Genomic DNA, 8,275 nt, shown 5'->3' on the forward strand with positions numbered 1-8,275 from the left:
GCTGGGGTATTTGTGTGTGTGTGTGTGTGTGTGTGTGTGTACGCGCGCGCGCAGATGCCACCTTTATCCACTCCACAATGACCCACTGACAGGCGAGCATCCGTTCTGAATCACAGGATGCGAGCGCATGACGTTTTACAGCGCCTTCGTAAATGAATTCATTCATTTGTGCTTTTTGCAGACCTTGTGGCGTTGGGTTCGAGAGAATCGGGGTTTTGAGCGGAACGAATCGTTAGTGTGAATGAATCATGATGACTCGTATTTTCGCTTGTTTAAAGTAGGCATTAAATTGAAAGTAGCATCAAATATTTTATGAAGAATTGCTGTATTTATGCTTATTTTACATGATTTATTTCTATAATTGTGTGTGTGTGCGCGCGCGCGCGCGTGTGTGTGTGTTCTTGCCTTTTTTACAAAAAAAAAAACCTTTCTCTTATGACGTTCACTGATGTTCGTGAGGGCGGGACAACCTGCCAATCATAAGAAATTGATTTGAAATTGATCGACCAATAGCAAATCAATTAATCAATTCCCGATGGAAAAAACATTGTCAAATTTTAAGAACCTTAAGAAGCTGTTTTACTCAGTAATGTCACACAGCCAGGCTTGAAATTGTTGAAACTTCTTGAAGCATTCATATAGGATTTATATTAATATTCCTTCATTTATTCATTCATTCATTTTGCTTTGGCTTACTCTCTATTCAGAGATTGCCACAGCGGAATAAACCACCAACTATTCCAGCATATATTTTCCCGTTGCAACCATACAGGGAAACACCTAGACTCACTCACAAACACTCATACACTACAGCCAATTTACTTTATTCAATTCACATTTACCTTATGCGTTTGGACTGTGGGGGAAAGTGGAGCACCCAGAGGAAACCCACGCCAACACAGGGAGAACATGCAAACTCCACACAGAAATGCCAACTGACCCATCTGTGACATGAACCAGCGATCTTGTGAGGTGACAGTGCTAACCACTGAGCCACAGTGCCGCCCCTCATTTATTTATTAATTAATTCATTTATTCATTAGTTTTCCTTCGGCTTATCAAAGGTCGCCACAGAGGAAAGAACTGCCAACTACTATGGCATATGTTTTATGCAACGGATAAGCCAGCCACATCCCAGTACTGGGAAATACTTTCTATCTCTCTCTCTCTCTCTCTCTCTCTCTCTCTCTCTCTCTCTCTCTCTCACACACACACACACACACACACACACACACACTATGGCCAATTTAGTTCATCCACTTCATCTATAACACATAACTATTCATGACTTATTTTTTGCTTACTTAAACGCAAAATATATGTGATTTTTCATAAATATATCCAAAAAATACTAGAGGCCCTATCATACACCCAGCGCAATAAGGCGCAAGACATGTTTTGTGCGATTTGTTGCTATTTTCAGACCAGCGCAATTCTAATTTTCATGTTTTGCGCCATGTTGTTTAAATAGCAAATCCATTCGCACCACTTCCGGTCTATAAAGGAGGTGTGTAAAGGCACATTGTTGGTGTGTTGCTATTATGAAGAACTGAAATGGGCCGCACCATTGACCAACTAAAAGCAGGTCTAAAGACTTGCGCAGAGCATGTTAGTTATGCTCCTTTGCTGGTCCAAATACTTACACATTGCTTAATACACACAGGATGTACAGCAATACACGAATATCTTTACATATAAAAAAAGTTAAAGGGTTAAAATGTTACAAAAATTATTAAATATAAAAACCACTACCTCTATGCCAACTTCACCTCGGGGGGTTTTTCAGTTTATTCATGACAATTTGCATTTGTTTAATGTTATTATTAGTAGTATTATTTATTATATTAATATTTATAATTGTTTTACTGAAAACAAGTTTAGATTTGTCCAGCTGTCGGGTTTTGGAGAGGTATGCATCACCATATGGGGCATAGACTAGGACGTGTGTTTGGATATAACTCAGTTTTTGACCACACTTATTGTTATTATTGTTGATTTATTCATTTGCTGGAAATTAGAAGTGAATTTAGAAATAGTTTTGAAACAAATCTTTGCGCTTAACAAACAAAATTATATATGTAGGCTAATAGATGTTTTCAGAGGAGTGTTTCCTTACTCCACATAAGTAAAGGAGTAAAGTAAAGAGTAAAAGTACAGAGGCCGAATGGAGGGGGCTCATTCTTTATCCTCATGCTGCAGATGATCTGTTTAGCTGTTTTCTCAGTGAAGTGTTACATTTTTCCCAAGTCCACCATGTAAATAGCAAATGCACCACTGCGCAACACAACTGACTTTGAAAGGGAACGGGAGATGAGACTCTGATTGGTTTAATCCAGGTTATGCTCAAACCACACCCATAACTCATTAAGAGAATAAGCACAATCCTGTTAGACCATGCGCCGTGGCACAGAGCATATTTTGCCACCCTTAAAATAGCGAAAGTGGATTCGGACACTTATTCGCCCTTAATGCTTTTGCGCTATGCGCTTTAGACTTTGCACCTTGATCGGTAAAATAGAGCCCTAAAACTGTGTTATTTTGCTCACTTCTGTTGTCAATCTAATGACGTTATAAACCCCTGATTTCTGTTTTGATTTAACAGAAAACAGGCAAACACCAAAGACACTTTAATATGTTGTGTGTTTTATTAAACCGAAACAGAGCAGAATTATAACAGAACCCAAAAATATATTCAGCATGATAAAATAGTGCTGCTTCCTTTCCATGTGAGATGATGGCTGGAAAAATGGAAAGTGGTGAACTGTTGAAGAATAAAAGCTCAGCCGCTTTTATGCTGCATCATCATCAGCAATGGACTATATGCCCAGGGATTTTTAATTTGTCAGCCAGCTCAATGTTCCAGTGAACTAAAGTGCCATTGCAAAATCGCTGCGTTTAATCCGCTTTCTTTAAAAATCATTGATCTTCACTGATACAATATAAAGTGGGTCTCAGACCGGACAAGAAGCAATGAATTAAATTCCACTGTTCCACGCCATGTCTTTAATATATGGAATTTTATTTCACCCCAGTATTTTCAATGGAGTTTTTGAACTCGCCTGACTAAATGGTCTTTCATCTCGTTTTATGCTTGAACAACTAAATCAATGCTTAAGTCAATTTAACAGATTATATTTTAATTACATTATGAAATTGAAAATAGTCACATTAAACTTTCACCAAAAGTTTATCAGTGGTTGAAAAACACTAGCTGTGCATACTGTAGCCCATTGCTTTCGCATCTTGATTCACTTCAGCAGTTTCATACTACAATCATAATAAGTTTTGAATACTTTAGCTCATCCATGTCCCTTAGGATGTAAAGAAGATCACAACTCCACACTCACTGCGTCACTGCGTCGTTAAACTGCACCTTTGTTTGTTGTTAATATACACACCCTCTAGTGGTGAAAATTATGTGCCTTTAAAGTCACAATTAAAAATTAGGTTTTATCACATGTAGGCCTACTTCATGTGATTTATTATTATTATTATAATAATTATTATTATTATTAGAATAATAATTATTATTATTTTGGTGCTTATGTAATTTTTTAAAAACAAAAAGTTCATGTTCAATGTTGGGTAGCATGGTGGCTCATTGGTTAGCACTGTTGCCTCACAGCAAGAAGCTCGCTAGTTCACAGAGTGCTCTGGTTTCCCCCACAGTCATGCGGACAAGCGGGAAAAGTGAATTGAATAAACTAAATTGTCCGTAGTGTATGTGTGTGTAAATGTGAGAGTGTGTGGGTATTTCCCAGTACTGGGTTGTGGCTGGAAAGGCATCCGCTGCATAAAACATATGCTGGAATAGTTGGTGGGTCATTCCGCTTTGGCGACCACTGATAAATAAGCAACTAAGCTAAAGGAAAATGAATGAATGAATGAATGAATGAATGAATGAACGAATGAATGTTTAATGGAATGAGCGTGGGACAACCTCATATATAACCTCATTCATATAAGATCAACCAATAGCAAAAACCAATACAACATTACAATCAATTTCCTGCTTACAAAATCAACTTCTGCCTGCCCTTTTTTCTGGCTCAAAAAGTACTCACTTTGTTGGCACGATAGCCCAGTAGTTAGATTGTCGACATTAAGCGCAACAGTGCTTTGGGCGTCCAGAGTTTGAATCCCAGCTCGTGGACATTTCCCGATCCTGTACCCCTCTGTCTCCCACTTCACTTCCAGTCATTCTAGTGTCCTGTCAAACAGAGGAAAAAATCAACAAGAAGCCTTCACTCTGTCACAATAGTGTAGAAATTGTAGAAAAGACTATTGCAACATTCATAAAACATTCACATCTTACGGAACGTAATGTAATATCAAAACGTGAATTTGCTTTCTGAAGTCTCTCTCTCTTTTTTTTTTTGATTTATTTTTGCCCTTTTTGCCTTTAAGCGCTTGTTAAGTCGTGACATATGAAATATTGTTTCTGGGTCCAACCAGCTACTCATTTGAATTGAGAAAATATACGTTTATGACCACTTTTTAGTCATACCACACATTAAAGGTTCAAGACACCCTGGAGTATATTTTTTGAGATTTTAAGAGATTTGTGTGTGTTGAGCATCAGTTAAGACAGCGTTAGCACCTGTCAGCTTTACATATGGTGAAAACTGGATAATTTTGAGCTTTTGTCAGCTAATTTCATCTTCCGGGTTTAAAAATCATTTTGGGGCGGGATCAAAATCACTGACGTAGAGCGAATCTGCTAATGGAGTGATGATGAATCGGTTCCTCATTATTATTCAAAGCTGAGTTTTCTTATCCTATGAGAAGAGCCTGCTTCTTAATTATTCATGACTGCATGTCCTTTCCGAAGGCAAGACAGACCTGCCAAGCTGTGAGACCCAGTGGAAAACTGTCAAGTAAGGACTGTCACATCAAACAAATTGATAAAAAAAGATAAATAAGTTAATAGAAAGAAATCTATGAATATATTAATCTGACAGACTTAAACATACGTTAACATAAATAATGGGTTACCAACCTTTTCTCAAAGTAATCTCAAACTGCTTTTTCTGCTATTATTGCTAATGTACGAATATAGCGATACAACAAAAATTGTGAGGGGAAAAATGCTACCTTTCTAAAGAGCTTTTTTTAAACTAATAAATATTTACAAGATTAAGGCCCAATCCCAGTTCTACCCCTTAGCCCTTCCCCTTACCCAATTCTCTGTAGCTTGACAACATAGGGCTAAGGGGAAGGGCTAGATACCCCTTTCAAACTCAGGACCACACTCAAAACCAAGGGGTAAGAAAATTACAGCGGCATTATAACAGCAGCATGGCTGCACATGGAAATAAGGAGATGCACAAATTAGTATTTTTTTGTTATTATTACAACAAACAAACACATGTTTTAATACATTCATAAATGCGTTTGTGTTTTACTGTCATGATATAAAAAAAAAACACTAAAATAAAAACCATTAAATTTTACTATCTATAATCCCTAATAATAACTCCTGTACAGCAGTCCCACAATATTCTGTCACTCAATGACACTCGAATACCCTGTCAGAAAAGACTAGTGGCTGGGAATAAGCTTTTTACAGTGTCTGCTATAAATGTTAATGTTGTTTTTTTGTCTGTTTACAAAGATGAATACGGCCACTGTGTAAATGCACATCACAGTTACGATCTTATTGCCACATTAGATCATTATGACAACATGATATATGCCTTCAATGATTTCCTTAAGATAAAATCAAAAAATAACACAACTGGAATAACTACAGCAGTTGTGATCGTCTGATCTTAAATGAAGCATGAGATGGTGATGACATATGATGACGTGTGCAGGTATTGTAGTGGTGTCCCATTTCTTGGGGGTAAATTTTGAAGCCCTTCCCTTTCACACTCTGTTTCAAGGGCCAAGGGGAGGGGGTAGGGGTACAAAAGTAGAATTGGGATTGGGCCAAAATGTGATGAAACAGGACCACCATATGCCACCTTTTTACTGACAAAAAGTCCACTCAACCAGCCATGACCTGTAGAGATCATTTCAGAAATACTATAAGCTAAAATACATATTAAAAAAACAACATTCTGCATGTGTCAATGGTGGCTCAGTGGTTTGTGATGTGCCTCACAGGACGAAGGTTGCTGGTTCGAGTCCCAGCTGCACCAAGAGGCATTAATATGTGGAGTTTGCATGTTCTTCCTCTGTTTGCGTGGGTTTCCTCCGGGTGTTCTGGTTTCCCACACATTCCAAAGTAACGCTGCACAGTATATCGTTTCAGCATTGATATCACAATGTAAAGATCCACAATAGTCACATCGCAAGATCTCAAGTTGGGATTATAAATCAACCCACAACCACAGTTCAGAGCACATGATTTGACTGCAAAGTTTAACCTAGGGATGCTCTGATCCTTGTCCTTGTCATTGTCCTTGAATTCCTTGTCATGGTGATCGGCCACTACCAAGTACCGATTCTAATGTTTCAAGCTTTATAATGCATAAAGCACATTTTCCCTTTAAGTATGATACTTTAGTGGAGATCTCTCCTTACCTAAGAGAATAATTTAAAGATGTTGCCAATAATTCCTTAAACATGTCTCTTGTAACCATTTAGTGTGAACATGTCATGATCAGAAGCAGCTTCACAGAAAATAATTTTAAAACACAAAAAAATGGTTAGAAAAATTACTAACAGAGCAATTTGGAAAGATTGCAAATTATGGAAGAAGAATTCAATATGTCTCAATGAAGTTTGGAGGGCATATTTGATGCATAAGAAGTTACAATGCACACCTATAAATCCATTACTTCTTTACTAAAAGAAAATAGGTCCATAAACTACTGTATATTGCAATAAGTATATTACGATAAGAACAATTCCATGCAAATGTCAACCTTGCCATGAAAAAAAATTAAGTTTCGCCAAAATATGGAAACCGTTTCTATGTTTTTTGTATTTTACAGTACTTTATAAATACTCAAAAATGTCTATGTCAGTGATTTCAAACAATTATATTTGATTTACCAAAGTCACACAAGTGCCAATTTCACATTGGTCACATCCATAACGGAGAGATGTCACATCCATAACCACGTATTTTATCCTTTTGATTAGTATTTTCTTTTGGGTTGTGCAGTTTATTTCACAGAATTTCTACAAAGTATGTTGTGTACTGCAAACTCGCATACCTTCCTCATTTAAAGTCCAAAACATGTTTACAGATTGATTTTTTTCTGGTCCCTTAACTCTGTGGTTAGTTGTTCTGGAAAATATAAACAGTTGTTTCAATATAATGTTGATATATACTTTCTATGTGAATTTATGTTTTGGGTTTTTACTGCAAATGTCACATCCATAACGCTGGAATTGCTTATAAGTTATATAATTAAATATTCTAGTAAAAAATATATATATTATTTTTTTATTTCTCTAATATTTCCAGCCAGGTTTTAATGAACTTGCAATATTGTTGAAAACACAGAACTTACAGTTCTGATACGCAAAAAAAAGGTTTCAGTTCTTATATGTCCTCAGCTTGTAAACTCGTAAACAAACAATTGTGGTTCAGTTCATGAGATCGGCCAGATTGGCGAGTACCGATCGAGTCATAAAATATGATTATCGGCGATACTGATCTCTGGCCGATCGATCTGAGCATCCCTAGTTTAACCCTAACATAAAAGTGTTCATTTTTTTTAAAAATAATCATTCCGATGTGTTTTCAAGGCCTGTGATGGTTTCAAGTGAATTTAAAGTTTGCCAGTTTGACAAAGAATGATTGTGTTTATTTATACAATAAAGACTCCATGCAGTGTTATTTTACTTTTTAATTATTGAATTTCTGTACCTCAGTACTGCTAAACTCCCCCGAAAACCATAAAGTGCAGTTTAATTTATTTTTATCATTGTTCTATTGTCTTCATCCATGTTTAATTAGTTTATTTGACATATTTTGGGGTAATTTTATGCAGATAGACTCAGCTACAAAATCCCAGTCAAAGTCAAACTCCCAATTAATGTAAAATGATGAATTCTTTCCAAATAAGTTATTAAAGTCGTCTTGTGAAATCATATTCATAATGCAATAAAAATCGCAAGAAAACAAAATATTGCAATGTCCGTTTTATGTGTGTGAATGAGAGAATGTATGGGTGTTTCCCAGCACTGGGGGTTCAGGAGTTAGTGTACTCCCAGTGCCGGGTTGCAGCCAGAAGGGCATTCACTACATAAAAGAACATATGCCAATATATGGTAGTTCTGCTGTGGCAACCCCTGATAAGTGAGTCAGTGCATGTGT

This window comes from Danio aesculapii, chromosome 23, assembly GCF_903798145.1.
Source record: "Danio aesculapii chromosome 23, fDanAes4.1, whole genome shotgun sequence".
NCBI classification, from domain to species: domain Eukaryota; kingdom Metazoa; phylum Chordata; class Actinopteri; order Cypriniformes; family Danionidae; genus Danio; species Danio aesculapii.